We start from the raw sequence: 16,238 nt of genomic DNA on the forward strand, positions 1-16,238 counted from the left end.
TCCACCACAACTAGCGAAATAATACAAAGAAAATTAATTTAGCATTCACCACGCCTACCAGGCAGTCAGCTTTAATAGTCTGATGTGGTTACTTCTATACCTTTCTTCTTGCACACATTAACACATACAAGCCTAGAGGCTGTCAAATGCCACTTCCCCAGTTGTCTCAATACAACCTGAGACTGGTGCAGTGGATCATGCCGGTAATCCCAGCAGTTTGGGAGGCCAAGGCAGGTGGATCACTTGAGGTAAAGAGTTAAAGACCAGCCTGGCCAGCATGGTGAAACCCCCATCTCTCCTAAAAATACAAAAATTAGCCAGGCATGTTGGTACACGCCTGTAATCCCAGCTACTTGAGAGGCTGAGGCACAAGAATTGCTCGAACCCAGGATGCAGAGGTTGCAGTGAGCTGAGATCACACCACTGCACTCCAGCCTTGGCAACACAGTGAGACTCCATCTCAACAACAACAAAAAAACAATAACATATAACCTGATAATAAGATTAAGTTGAATTTATTGTTTGCTGTGGTAAGGGAGGCCACCACCTTGAAGGAGTCTGGTAGTTTCTTTGAAGGAGGTCAAGATCAGATTTTATTGAAATTTAAAGTGTGTCAATACAGGGATTTGGCTAGGGCAGGTCATTATATAGTTTAAAATTTGTGGAAATAGCAAGGTGAGAATTTTGAGAACAACTTGCCTAAGTAAGAGTCTCCTGGAATAGTATAAAAATAAAGACAATGGAATAGGAAAGTAATTTTAATGTAGCCAGTAAACTTTGTGAGGGTAGATGGCTTTAGCTCTCAGCTCTACTTTAAGGATGTTTCAGGGTTTTATTCTTTTTTTTTAAGTGCTATACTATTCCTGCAACTTGCCTTTCCCGCGTAACAGTACATTGAGTATTTTCCTCCAAGTCAACAGTTAGAGATTGAACTCACTGTTTTTTTTTTCTTTCTCTATTATAAAGAACACTTTAACTTTTTAATTGTAAAATGGATTATAGAAAAGATGGAAAGAAAAGTACAAAGAAAAAAATTTACTCATAATATTACCACTCAGAATCACTCATATTACTACTCAGAAAAGATTGAAAGAAAAGTACAAAGGAAAAAAATATTACCACTCAGAGAGAATCACTGGGGACTTCCAGTTTTAGGTACAGCTTGTATGGAACTTGGAAGTTATCTCTCACATACAACAAGTACAACAAAAAAAGCTGAATGAACTGAAAATTAACAACTCTTGTGAGATTTATCAAAGAACTCAGTTCACAGGGCAAACCACTGCCCCCAAAGCAGAAGAGACAGTCAGGCAGTATATTAGTCCATTCCTGCAGTGCTATGAAGAACCACCTGGAATGGGGTAATTTATAAAGAAAAGGGGCTGAAATTGGCTCACCATTTCACAGGCTGTACAGGAAGCATGACTGAGAAGGCCTCAGGAAACGTATAATCATGGTGGATGGTGAAGGGGAAACAGGCACATCTTACATGGCAGAAACAGGAGGAAGAGAGCAAAGGGGAAGGTGCTACCTTCCCATACTCTTTTAAACAACCAGATCCAGTGAGAACTCACTATCATGAGAACAGCAAGGGGGAAATCTGCCCCCATGATTCAATCACCTCCCACCAGGGTTCTCCTCCAAAATTGGGAATTATAATTTGACATGAGATTTGGGCAGGGAAACAAATCCAAACCATATAAATCCACCCCCAACCCCTCCCAAATCTCATGTCCTCCTCACATTGCAAAATACAATCCTCTCCACAGTCCCTCAAAGTCTTAATTCATTTCAGCATTAACTCAAAAGTCCACAGTCCAAAGTCTCTCTAAGACAAGTAAAATAAAAAACAAGTTAGTTACTTCCAAGATACAGTGGAGGTACAGGCATTGGCTTAATACTCCCATTCCAAATAGGAGAAATTAGCCAAAACAAAGGGGTTACAGGACCCATGCAAATCCAAAACCCAGCAGAGTAGTCATTAAATCTTAAGCTCCAAAATAATTTCCTTTGACTTCATGTCTATATCCAGGCCACACCAATGCAAGGGATGGGCTCTTAAGGCCTTGGGCAGCCCCGCCCCTGTGGCTCTGCAGTACTCAGCTCCCATGGCTACTCTCAGGTGCTGCCATTGAGGACGTGTGGCTTTTCCAGGTGCACAGTTCAAGCTGTCCGTGGGTCTACCATTCTGGGGTCTGGAGAACAGTTGCCTTCTTCTCACAGCCCCACTAGGCAGTGCCCCAGTGGGGACTGTAAGTGGGGGTTCCAACCCCACATTTCTCCTCTGCACTGCCCTAGTAGAGGTTGTCCATAAGGGCTCTACTCCTGCAGCAAACTTCTGCCTGAACATCCAGACATTTTCATATATCCTCTGAAATCTAGGCAGAGGCTCCCAAGCCTCAACTCTTGTCCTCTGTGTACCTGCAGGCTTAACACCACATGAAAGCCACCAAGGCTTATGTCTTGCACCCTCTGGAGCACCAGACTGAGACATATCTGGGGCCCTTTTAGCCATGGCTGGAGCTGGAGCAGCTGGGATGTAGGCAGCAGTGTCCTGAGGTGGGGCAGGGTATCAGGACCCTGGGCCTGACCCATGAAATCATTCTTCCCTTCTAGGCCTTTTGGCTTGTGATGGGAGAGGCTGCCACAAAGGTCTCTGAAATGCCTTCAAACATTTTCTCCATTGTCTTGGCTGTTAACATTCAGCTCCTCTTTACTTATGCAGATTTCTGCAGCTGGCTTGAATTCCTCCCCAGAAAATGGGTTTTTCTTTTCTACCACATTGTCCCGCTGAAGCAGAAGAGACAGTGTAGAAAACTTTTCCAAACTTTTATGCTCTGCTTCCCTTTTAAGTTCCAGTTTCAGATCATCTCTTTGTATACACATATGCACATGTGCTGTTAGAAGCAGCCGAGCTACTTCTTGAATGCCTTGCTGCTTAGAAATGTCTTCTGCCAGATGCCCTAAATCATCTCTCTCAAGTTCAAAGTTCCACAAATCCCCAGATCAGGGGCACAGTGCCACTAGTCTTTTGCTACAGTGTAGCAAGAGTGACCTTTACTTCAGTTCCCAGTATGTTCCTCATCTTCATTGGAGACAACCTCCGCCTGGACTTCATTGTCCATATCACTATTAGCATTTTTGTTTCAACAATGTAACAAGTCTCTAGGAAGTTCCATACTTTTTTTTTATCTTCCTGTCTCCTTCTGAGCCCTCTGAGCTGTTCCAACATCTGCCCATTACCCAGTTCCAAGGTCACTTGCACATTTTCATGTATCTTTATATTAATACCCCACTCTCCGTACCAATTTTCTGTATTAGTTTGTTCTCACACTGCTATTGAGAACTATCTAAGACTGGGTTATTTATAAAGAAAAGGGGTTTAATTGGCTCATGATTCCACAGGCTGTACAGGAAGCATGGCTGAGGAAGCTTCAGGAAACTTACAATTATGGCAGGTGGTGAAGGGGAAGCAAGCATGTCTCACATGGCAGAAGCAGGAGCAAGAGAGTGGGATGATGCTACATACTTTCAAACATCCAAATCTTGTGAGAACTCACTCACTATCATGAGAACTCCAAGGGGGAAATCCACTCGCAAGATCCAGCCACCTCCCACCAGGCCCCTTCTCCAACATTGGAGATTACAATTTGACATGAGATTTGGACACAAACCCAAACCATATCAGGCGGATACATAGAATCATGACCTACAGGAGCAGAAGTCCAAGAATAGCAAACTCACCAATGCCAGAGGAGGAAAACTTAATCTATAACTAATGAATTGCTGGAGGTTCTGTGTGGACAGTTTGAGAGTAAAAAACTCCAGGGGATCCATCCTTTGTGAGCTTTACCCCCAGGAGCCTTATTAGATTCTCATAGAAGATTAGAACAGTATCACTTTCTATTTCCAGCAGTGGGAAGGGAAAAGCAAACATTTAAACATACACCAGAATATTCTGTTCTTCTTAACAGGCCTGCCTTCAAGAGAAACTATTGTGCCAGAGCCTAACCCATGTGTAGGAAGGGAAATCCCAACTAGAGTATTATCTAGCCTTCCTGTCTCTCTTACAGGGGCAAAACAAAAAAACAAAACTGAGAAGCACTCATGAAGGTCACAACCCAGGCGCACAGGCTCACTAAGAGACTGAGACCTAATTATAAGACAATCAAATGCTTTTTCTCCTCCCAACGCCTCATCGCCACATCAATAGGGCTCCTGTATAATAACAGGGCAATACAATGGAAAGGACTATACATCGCAGGTGATATTTTTAAAATCTCTAAAGAAACTCAAAAGCAACAAGAAAGACAAAAACAAGGACACCAGAGGAAAGTTTAACTTCAGATACTTATAGCTACAGCAACCAGTAAAAACAGCCTAACTCCCAGCCAGATAAACATAAAACCTCACACTAAGGCCTATTTATCTCAGTTCTTTCTACCCTGTACATCCTGTGTGGCTTGAAACAAAAAATTACACTAAAAAAATAAAAAAGAAAAAAACCCATATTTTGAAGAGACAGAGCATGCATCAGAACCAGACTCAGGTATGGCAGAGATGTTAACCATAAATTTAAAACAACTATAATTAATATGCTAAGTGTTCTAATGAAAAGATAAACAACATCATGAAAGAACAGATGGGTAATGCAAACAGGTAAATGAAGACTCTAAGAATCAAAAGGAAATGCTAGAAATCAAAATTACTGTAACAAAAATAAAGACTGTCTCTGCTGAGCTCATTAGTAGGCTGGACACAGCCAAGGAAAGAATTAGGAACTCCCAAAACTGAAATCCAAAAAAAAAAAAAAAGAAATCCCAAAAAGCCAAAACAAAGAACAGACCATCCAAGAACAGTAGAACAAGTATAAAAGGGATAACATATGCATAATGGATATACCAGAAGGAGAAAGAAAAAGGAACAGAATATTTGAATCACTAGTGTCTGAGAATTTCCCATACTAATGATAAATACCAAACTACAGATCCACAAAGCTCAGAGGACACCAAGATTAAAAAAATATATTTTATATATATATATATATATATATTCTACATCTAGGCATATCATAATTAAACTGCAGAAAATCAAAGAAATAGAAAAAATATTGAAGGAAGCCAAAGCAGGGAAAATGCCTTACCTACAGAGGAGCAAGTGTAAGAATTACATTAGACTTCTCTTCAGAAACCATGCAAGCAAGAAGAGAGTGGAATAAAACACTTAGTGTTGAAAGAATCACCAACCAAGAATTCTATACCCAGAGAAGTTACCCTTCAAAAGTGAAGGAAAAATAAAAACTTTCTCAAACAAAAACTGAGGGAATTTATCACCAGTAAACCTGCCTTGCAAGAAATGTTAAGTTTCCTTTAGAAAACAGGAAAATGCTATAGGTCAGAAACTTGGATCTAGGTAAAGAAAGGAAGTATTAGAGAAGAAATACAGTAAAATAAAACCGTTTATTTCTCTTATTCCTAAGAGACAGGTAACAGTTTGTTCAAAATAATAATAGCAATAATGTATTCCATGATGTTAGCTTATGGATAAATGAATGACAACAGTGTTATAAGGGATGGACAGTGGCAGATGGGAACACTTTATTATAAGGTACTTAAACTGCCCATGTAGTTGTCTAGTATTATTTGAAAGTGAAATTGGAATAGTTGTAAATGTATATTGGAAACTCTAGAGCAACCACGAAAAAAGCAATAATAAAAAATGTGTAATTCACATGCTAAGACAGGAGAAAAATAGAATCATACAAAATAGTCAAAACCAGAGGAGGCAGAAAAAGTAGAAGACAAAAAAAGAAAAAACAAGGGCAACAACTGGAAAACAGTAACAAATATGGTAGGTATTAATCCAACTCTATCAATAATCACTGAAACAACACTTTTATTTATTTTTTTATTTACTTAATTTTTTGAGGCAGGGTCTCACTCTCTCACCCAGGTTGGGGTAAAGTGGTGCAATCATGGCTCACTGTAGCCTCGACCTCCTGGGCTCAAGTGATCCTCCCACCTCAGCCTCCTGAGTAGCTGGGACTACAGGCATGTGCCACCACACTGAGCTAATTTTTAAAACCTTTTGTGGAGACAAAGTCTCATTTTGTTTCCCAGGCTGCTCTTGAATTCCTGGGCTCAAGCAATCCACTGGCCTCAAGCTTCCCAAAGTGCTGGGATTACAGGGATGAGCCACTGCACTGCCCTAAAACATTACTTTAAATATACCAAATTAAAAGACACAAACTGTCAAAGTATACTAAAAAACAGGACCTAGCTCTGTGTTGACTATAAGAAACTCACCTTAAATATAAAGACATGTACAGATTAAAAGCAAAAGGATGGCGAATGATCTACCATGCTAACATTAATCAAAAGAAAGCTGGAGTAACTGTATTAATATCAGACAAACCAGACTTCAGAACAAAGAAAATTATCAGGAAGAGGTGCATTACATAATGCAAAAAGAGTTAATTCTCCAGAAAGAATCACTCTTTAATATTTAATTTACTTCCTTCCCATTCTCTTCTTGTTATGTATCTTTGCCCCAGGTTGATTAAGATAAAATTCCCAAACAATAAAATGTGTTTATTGTAAAAGTAGAGTTATGGTACTGTGTACAGTAACATAAGATATAGAGCATTTCAACACCCTAAAAGGTATACTCATACTCCTTTGCAGTCAGGCTCTTTCCCTCACCCCCAACCTCAGGCAACCACTGATCTGCTTTCTGTCACTGTAGTTTTACTTTTTCTAGGACCTCATATACATGGAATCACACATTATGTAGTCTTTTGTGTCTGATTTCTTTCAATTAACAAAGTTTTTGAAATTCATTTCTGTTACGGTATTTTTGTGCCTTTTCTAAATGTTGTTTCCAGCTCTTGGCTATTAAAACTAAGGCTGCTGTGAACATTGACACACAAATCTTTGTGTGAACATGTTTTCAATCCTCTTAGGTGAATACTGAGAAATGAGATTTCTATATATGGTAAGGATTTAGCTTTATATGATGATAGCAACTGAATATCTATATGGGAATAAAAATGAACCTCAACCTTTACCTCATACCATGCACAAAAGCTAACTTAAAATGAATAAAAATGGATCATAAAATTAAGAGATAAAAGATTACATTTCTAGAAAAAATATAGGAGAAAATTTTTGTGGTATTGAATTAGATAAAGATTTCTTAAACAGGACACAAAAACATGAACCATTAAAGAAAATGTTGATAAAATATACTTCTTCAAGATTAAAAATCTTTGCTCTTTGAAGGAGATGGTTAAGAAAATGACAAGGCAAGCCAAAGACTAGGAAAACATATTCACAGCATATATCTGAAAAAGGGCTTGTCCCTTGAATTTTTATATGTAAAGATATCTTACAATTCAACAAACAAACAAGCTACGCAATAAAACTATGGGCAAAAGATTTGAACAGACACTTTACAAAGGAAGATGTATGAATAGCCAATAAGCACATGTAAAGATGTTCAACATCTCTCATCAGAGAAAAGCAAAATAAAGCCACAATGAAATACCACTACATAGCTACTAGAATGGCTACAGTTAAAAAGATTGACAGTAGAGAGCGTTAACAAGAACGGAGCAACTGGAATTTATACATTGCTGGTGGGCATGCAAAGGGGTATAATCACTTTGAAACTCATTCTTTTTAATAGCTGTATGATATTCCAATGTGTAAGTGTGTCATGATTTAGATAACCTTTGCTCTTCTTACAGAGATTTGGGGTGACACCAATTGGGGTTCTTCCCTTCCATTATAAATAATTCTCACAAATAATTGAAACCCATTCTTGCTAAAATTTTTGTCTCTATTTTTTTAAACAATAAGCCAATTTTCTTTGTTTCTTTCTTTCTTTCTTTTTTTTTTTTTTTTTTTGAGGCAGAGTCTCAGTGTTGCCCAGGCTGGAGTTCAATGTCAGGATCTTGGTTCACTGCATCCTCCACCTCCCAGGTACAAGTGATTCTCATGCCACAGCCTCCCAAGTAGCTGGGTTTACAGTCATGCACCACCATGCCAGGCTACATTTTGTATCTTTAGTAGAGTTAGGGTTTCACCATGTTGGCCAGGCTGGTCTCAAACGCCTGGCCTCAAGTGATCCGCCTGCCTCAGCCTCCCAAAGTGTTGGGATTACAGCCATAAGCCACCCCATCTGGCCCCAATTTACCTTTATATCATTGCTGGAAACATTATATTTCCAATTACAGTGGATAAAAAAAAAAAAAAAAACAAAAAAAAAACCTAACAATGATTACTTTTTTCCTCAATCATGTTTATGCTTGGTTAAAGCTTCCGGATACTTATTTTCTTAAAAAGTCCATCTTCCTCTTCTTTTACAGAGGACCTGGAAATTTATGTTCCTTGTGTTCTTTTCCTTTAAGCCCCTGATTTGTTAAAGGAGATACTGAGTTTTCTCTCAGCTGCTTCTGCTCCTTAATTTCCTTGCACATAGAAAGGGTTTCTTCAGAAAGCAAGGAACCTGTATTTTCCCTACCATTCAACTTTGTAAAATGGTCAGTGTGCTTCTGGAAAGCGACGTTTTCAAATAGCAGGGCCTTGAGCCTAGTTCTTTGCCAGCATCTACCATGCTAACATGAATCAAAAGAAAGCTGGAGTAGCTGTATTAATATCAGACGAACCAGACTTCAGAGCAAAGAAAATTATCAGGAAGAAAGAGGTGCATTACATAATGCAAAAAGAGTTCTCCAGAAAGAATCGCTCTTTAATATTTAATTTAATTCCTTTCCATTTTCTCCTGGTTATGTACCTTTGCCCCAGGTTAAGATATAATTCCCAAACAATAACATTTGTTTACTGTAAAAGTAGAGTTACGGTACTTGTGTACAGTAACATAAGATATAGAGCAGACAGGAAGAATCTTAAGAAAAAATACAGGCTTTTTCTTCACCCCTAGGCTTCTGGAGAAATTTCCTCAGGCTGGTAGTGTTTGGAAAAACTGGCCCATAAAGGTGATACCAGTTTAAATTACCTCTCTGTGGTGAGGATACTAGTTTGCTGTTTGCTAAGGTTTCATAGAAATACCATTATTTCACTCATTTTGAGTAGGTTTGGCATGTGGAATATTTGGAGTAAGTGTGACTGCAAGTGAATATGTCTCTGGAGAGGGACAGCCTGATAGTAATAATGTACATTTAAATCAGTCCAGATACTTTACACTCATTATAACATTTTTAAGCTGGTTGATTTGGAGATGTAGGCTCTATTTAAGAGCATTCAACATTACACAGATTCAAGCATGAGCCCCACATATAAATAACTGCTACTTCCAGGAAAGGACCACCCTAATGGACTGTCAGAAAACCCAATGCAGTTTCTTAGTCCTATAAGAGCATTAGAAAGGGATTGCACTATATTTGCAGGCCACAATGTATTCCAGGTATGTAATTCTGAACACACTTTCATCAGTGGGCATTTGAATCAGCCAACCTAGCAGAATTTCTTCTTCTTTAAAAAAAAACAAAAACAGAGTTTTGCTCTGTTGCCCAGGCTGGAGTACAATGGTGTGATCTTGGCTCACTGCAACCTCTGCATCCTGGGTTCAAGCGATTCTCGTGCCTCACCCTCCAAAGTAACGGGATTACAGGTGTGCAACACCACGTGGGCTAATTTGTGTATTTTTAATAGAGACGGGATTTCACCATGTTGCCCAGCCTGGTTTTGAACTCCTGACCTCAGGTGATCCACGCACCTTGACTTCTCAAAGTACTGGGATTACAGGCATGAGCCACTGCACCTGACCAACCTAGCAGAATCTCTACAGACTTACTGGAAACATCACCGGGAGTCCAGGTTCTTAATAAATACCAAAATAGGGACAGTTTCCCTAAGGTCAAATATCAGTTTCCATTGCTTTCAAAGTCTGTTCCCAACTTTCAGCCTGTTTCTCTCCTTTAATGATCTTCCTTTTAAAAACATATTGAGGGTACCCCATGCCATGTCCTTTGCTCAAAACTGGGGAAAAAACCAAGGCTAGTAAACTCAGTAGCTGCATCTCCTGAAAATCACAAAGAACCCCTCCCTGCCCATTCCAGTACACTCCTCTCCAAAGCCAAAGCCAACTTTTTTTTTTTTTTTTTTTTGAGATGGGGTCTCACTCTGTCACCCAGAGTGGAGTGCAGTGTTGCAATCACGGCTCACTGCAATCTTGACCTCCCTGGGCCAAAAAGGTGATCCCCCACTTCAGCCTCCCATGTAGCTGGGACTACAGGAGCATGCCACCACTCTTGGCTAATATTTTTTGCATTTTTGTAGAGGATGGGGTCTCACTATGTTGCCCAGGTTGGTCTTGAACTCCTAGGCTCAAGCAATCTGCCTGCCCTGACCTCCCAAAGTGCTGGGATTACAGGCATGAGCCACTGCGCCTGGTCTCAACATTCTTATTGAAAGGAAAATCTGATGTGGTAACTACCTAGCTTAAGACCGTTGCAGTGGTGTCTCATCACCCAATGAGTACCAAACTCTTTTACCTGCTTTATAAAGCTGAGCAAGTGTAAACCACAGCATCTGGCCTTCATTACAAAATGGATGATAATCACAACTTGGATTTGGTTCAAAGTTGTTTCACTTCTGTTAACTTCCAAGCAAGCAAGCAAGCAGTCTAAAGGTTGTACACCAGATAAGGATACTAGTACATCAGCACCCCAGGCAAAGATACCTGTATGTGACACACTACTCTGCAGCCTCCCGTCAGCAGCTTACAGAGGGATATTTATAGTCAGCACAGCCCACACAGAATGAGAAGCCCACTGGGTCAGAGCAGCTCAGTCCCCAAAAGATCTTATAGGATGTGAGAACTGCCGACATACCATATAAGCCAGTATAAATACACTAAACCCACATATTTTTACATCTTTGAAAAACATCAATGCCTTTCAATCTATGATGTCATAATTTTAATTGGCAACAATGGTTCCTTTCTTAGTGATAAAATAAAAACACGTTTATAATTTATGGTGCCTTAGATTGTGGTTTTCTCTTCCTTTTTAAACACAGATTTTATGTAGCATAATATACGCACTTTCCTGCACCTTACTTTTTTCACATAATTTACCTTATTGAACGTTCATATCAGTGCATAAAGAGCTGGCTCATTCTTCCTCACCACCGCATGTATTTCATTGTATTGACAGTTCCACATTGATGGGACAGTCTGGTCATTTGTAGTATGTGTTTATTTATTGCTGCTGGAAAGGATGAATGCTATATGGAAGTGAGAGCCAAGTGCAATGAGGACAGAGAGACTAGGGGTGAGGACTTGAAGGTTTTGTTGTAGATGTAAAATCAGGTTTGAGACTGGAGGGAGCGGGAGACATGAGACAGGACAAACTGTTCTTGAAATTTCCATCTTGGTAGGCCATCAGAAAGTAACTCACCATCTGTCTTTGAAAAAGTGGGCTTAGAATGTGCAGCTTTCAAACAATTCGCATGAAATGTCTGCTCAAAGCTTCTCTTATCTGCTCAAAGCCCATTCGGCAATCATGGAAGATGAATCCTTATCTCCCTATCTTCAGATGGTATTGGAAATGGTCATTACTCATTTCCTTCATCAGGCTGGCAAAGGACACGTGGAAATAGATCTGAAAGGGGAAATAGTGAAGGGCTTTATTTGATGATGATGATGATGATGATTTGAACAAGACTGAGAAACTTGTGGTGGGCTCTTGGACAGAAGTGAAAGCATGAGTGCTGAAGAATGCAGGTTGGGGTAAAATAAACTGACAAAATGAAAAAACTTAAAGTGACCCCAGCCTGAAGAAACTCTAGCCATCCTGTTCTTGTTCATTCCGATTCAGGAATAGCAGCGTTTTAAAACACCACACAACACCAGCAGAGTAAAGGCTGGCCAATTCCTTAACTTCGCTCCTTCTTCCTACTCTAGTTCCACTTGGATTGTGACCAAAAATGGCAACACACACACACACACACACACACTTATTTAAGTCTTTGCAATAGATTTATGAGGTAGACACTATTATTATTTCTCTTCTACAGACAAGAAAGTGGAGGCTTAGAGAAGTTAAGTCACTTGCCCAGGGTCACTCAGCTAGTAAATAATCGAGCTGGGATACAAACTCCAGGCAGACCAGCTCCAGGGTCCTTGCTCCTAACTAATACTTCAATTAGAACTCCAAGCTGCCTCTAAGGGTTTTCTGTACTAGACTATACACTCCTTTGAGGACACAGACTATGTTATTCCTGTTTGGGCGAACCTTTCCCCTTCACCCAGCTAAGTAATATGCACTGAATAAATACATTAATTGAATATACAGAACATCAACGCCAGTCCAGCATCTTCCCGCTGGATTATTCCATCTGGTTTCAGTATGTGTAATCTGGCACCCCTTCATTGTATGAGACATACTCCAGTCAGTGTTTGTCTAAAACATCAATCTGATCTGACTTGTCATCCTACTTAGATCATTTTGAGGGTTTTTTTTTTTTTTTCCCTTGCTCTCAAGATAAAGCATAGGTCTTTAAGATGACCTACAAAGTCTTGTAAGGCTTGTTGTTCACTGCCTCACAAAATATACTCTAGACTAGCACTCGGCAATGGAAATAAAACACATGTAATTTTGAGTTTTCTAGTAGACAAATTTTTAAAAATAAAAAGAAACAGATGAAATCAATTTCAGTTATATATTTTACTTAACCCAATACATTCAAAATATAATTTCAGCATATAATCAATATAAAAATATTATTGAGATAGTTTACATTTTGTTCATACAAAATCTTTGAAAACCAGTATGTATTTCACATGTGGTGCATGTCTCAGTGTGGAGAAGCAACATTTCAGGTATTTAATGGCCCATGTGGCTACCATATTGAATAGCACAGCTTCAAGCCTATGGGTCTCAAACTTTAGCGGCATCAGAATCACTGGGAGGGCTGATTAAATCACAGATTGCTGGACCACCCACAGCATTTTTGATCCATTAGGTGTGAGGTAGACACTGAGGATCTGCATTTCTGAGAAGCTCACAGGTGATACTGGTGCTGGTCTCTGAACCCCACTTGGAGAATCATTGCTCTAGATCAGAGATTATCAACTAATAGCCATAGGTTGGATCCAGCTGGCAGACCATGTTATTGGACCACACTGTGTTTAAAAAGTTTCCTAATAACCAACATTTAAAAATTGGCCAATTTCTTATAAAAATCCAGACTCCAAGTTTCTGTTGGAAGATTTGTAAATATAATAATATAGGGCTATCCTTCTGCCTGGCAGTAAGCAGCAGGAGCCAACTTGCAGGCGCCCTTTTTTGAAAGGTCATGAAGGCCCACTTTACTTATTCACATTACTGAGGCCCCCGTTGTAACTGAGCCTCCATTCCAAACCCTAGACCTTCTGGGCTCCTTTCACTTCCTAAATACATCAAGCTCTCTCTCTAGCCTCTGGGACTTTGCACATGTGGTTTTCTCTATCCTGGCTAACTCAGTCCTCTGGCTTCAGAACAGATACCACTCTCCAGAAAGCCTTCCCTGCTGTCTTCATGATTGAGTGTAAATGCTTCTTCTGTGCGTTTGCACAGAAGCCCTGAGTTGCTCCCATCAAAGCCATCACACCTTACTATAATGTCTCAGTGACTTACCTGCCCTCCCCATCATTCTGAGTTTTGCCATCATTATGAGTTTTCTGAAGGAAGGGAACCACTTCTTTCTTATTCACCACTGTATATTCACAGTACCTAGTCCAGTAACAGACTGACACATGGCAGGTGTTCAATAAAGACTTTTTGACCAAATGGATGAAGATATAAAACAGCCAGAAGAGGTCTTTAAATAACACTGCCCAACCTTTGACTTTCTCCTAGGTGGCTGCAATGGAATCTCAGTTTTAATCCTAATTCTAGAAGCAACAATAACAAAAAGCAAATTGCAAATTTTAATTAAATTACTCTTAAAACTGAAGCGCAAGAAGAAAAATGAATTTAAACTCCTTAATTACTTAAAATATTCCACAAGTTTGAGCTTGAGCTTTATTTCACCCTGCTTGGATTTACTTAAAGCCAAAAATAAAGAAATGAAGTATAATACCATTACATGATCAAGTTGCAGACTCCTCCTGCATATCAGCTGCACTGCCCCATCATCTTACCAGTTTAAAATTAACAGAAAACTATTTCCTCAGAATAGAAGAGTTAATATTATTTTAGAGACTTGGAAAAAGTTTAGAGGGGCAGGGGAGAAGAAATAAGGGAAAGAAATCGAGATTCTATGTCTGCACTAACATAGTCAGTGTAATAAGCGCTTAGGGAATTGGAAAGATATGAAAGAAATTCTCCTCTTAAGGAGCTCATTGTCTACTAGAGGTGATAAGACATGGACCCAAGTAAATGTAATATAAGATGGGAAGAGGCAAGTGTTATGTGATAGGTGAAGAATGTCTTACGGGAATTCAGAGAGAAAGGCTCTTCCTGCCTGGGGAGAGAGTTGGAAATTTTGCCTGGTGTATGTCACATTTGACCTGGTCTTGCAATAAAATTTAAAATATACATGTCCTTCAGGAAATTAGATTTCTTGTCAAGTACATTCAAACATATTTTTTTCAAAATGTATGAGAAAGTAGGTTAGCTTAAGTAAAAAGAACACTGTGCAGAGGCCCTGGGAAGTGAGATTTTAGACCCAGATCTTTCTAGGCCTGAGTTTTCTCATCTGTAAGCTGAGCTTTATAATAAATTATCTCTAAAGTCCTTTCTGGTGCTGTCATTCAGTGAGTGTCTATGTTCTATTGTTTATGCTGATCAGACTTTTGTGGTTAAATGCAATTAGTTTTGCTATGTGCTTCACAGTAAATCCAGGTTTTTGGAATCCTTCATTATGCACAGAGGCAGTCGTGTCTTATTGCTTAGGAGAAAAATGAATTGTCAACTTTATTCTGAAGAAAATGATTAGAGATTATGTGTCTGGAGGGGAAAAGCAATTCTTATTCAAAAGTGAAATAATAACTTCAGATCTTGCAAAAATACTGAATGTTTGGAGTCAGATAATTAAAGAAAAAAGATTGCATGCTTAAGTTCCCACGTGCAATGGAAATAGGCAATGCATATGTCATTAAATACGTGGTATTTTATTAGTCTTGACTAGGTAAGGACAGCAAAGGAAAAAAGAACTTGCTGATATATTTTGTCCAGTTTATTAAATCCTGAAAAATTGCACTCAGTCTATTGCAAGAAAAGCCTTTGCTAATGAGCATGACCAGAATTTGCATACTTTCTTGTTTACATAACACTTATTCTTTACTAGTGGCCATATTTGCATATAAGCTCTTAAGCAGGGTATTGAAAGGCCTCTATGCAACTTCACTTACCAGTGATATTTTGCTTAACCTAACTACATGCCAGGTATATAGTTCAGTGACACTTAAGGACAAAGGTGGAGTCACTCCCCAAACTTAACATCAAAACAGCTCTCTAAGAAGCAAGGCTGTGGACATAAGAAACCTCAAATTGATTTGTTATTTTGAAAAGTCACTTGCTTCACTGAAATTTAGGAACACAGGGAAGATTCCCCAACTATGGGATGCCTAAAGCAATACTGACGCAGCATCTTTCCTTTGGAGCCACAGTAAAAATATGGTCTTCTCTCCGACCCATGGAATGAAAACAAGTCAAAGGCAAGAGGAAGTATACACAGCTCAGGGCACACCCAGGGGCCTGGGCTCCCTGTTCGTCCCAGCTCAGGCACTAGTTTAGCTGCTTCACATTGGATTTGGCAGTTGAAGCACCATGGCCAACAGGGTCCAGAGTTAGGGAGAAACAGGACCGAGATAGGGAGAAACCGAACCGGGACAATGAGGGGCATGAGTATCTGGAGCTAATCTTAGATGAGTCTGTCCCACGAGAAAAGAAAAGAGAACTAAGGTGGAAAACAGGAAGAGATAGAGGGCCAGAGAGGGCCAGAGAGGTCACTCAAGGTCACAATGACCGGGCAGACTCAAATCCACAGTCATGCCTTCTTACACTTCTTACACAGTTTACTGGATAAAGTTGGGCAGGAATTTTGTTTTATTTGGGAGAGAGAGTGGGACAGCAAGATTTGGACTGTGCAGATCTGGATTGAATGCCATGAAAACTGTGTGAGTTAATAAGGCAATTTCCATAAAGTGCCTGGCATGTAGATGACCCTCAACAAGGGCTGGTTTTCTTCTCTTGCCCCCTCACCCCCATCTATCTGTGTAATGGCAAA

The sequence above is a fragment of the Macaca nemestrina genome, chromosome 14 (assembly GCF_043159975.1).
Source record: "Macaca nemestrina isolate mMacNem1 chromosome 14, mMacNem.hap1, whole genome shotgun sequence".
NCBI lineage: Eukaryota > Metazoa > Chordata > Mammalia > Primates > Cercopithecidae > Macaca > Macaca nemestrina.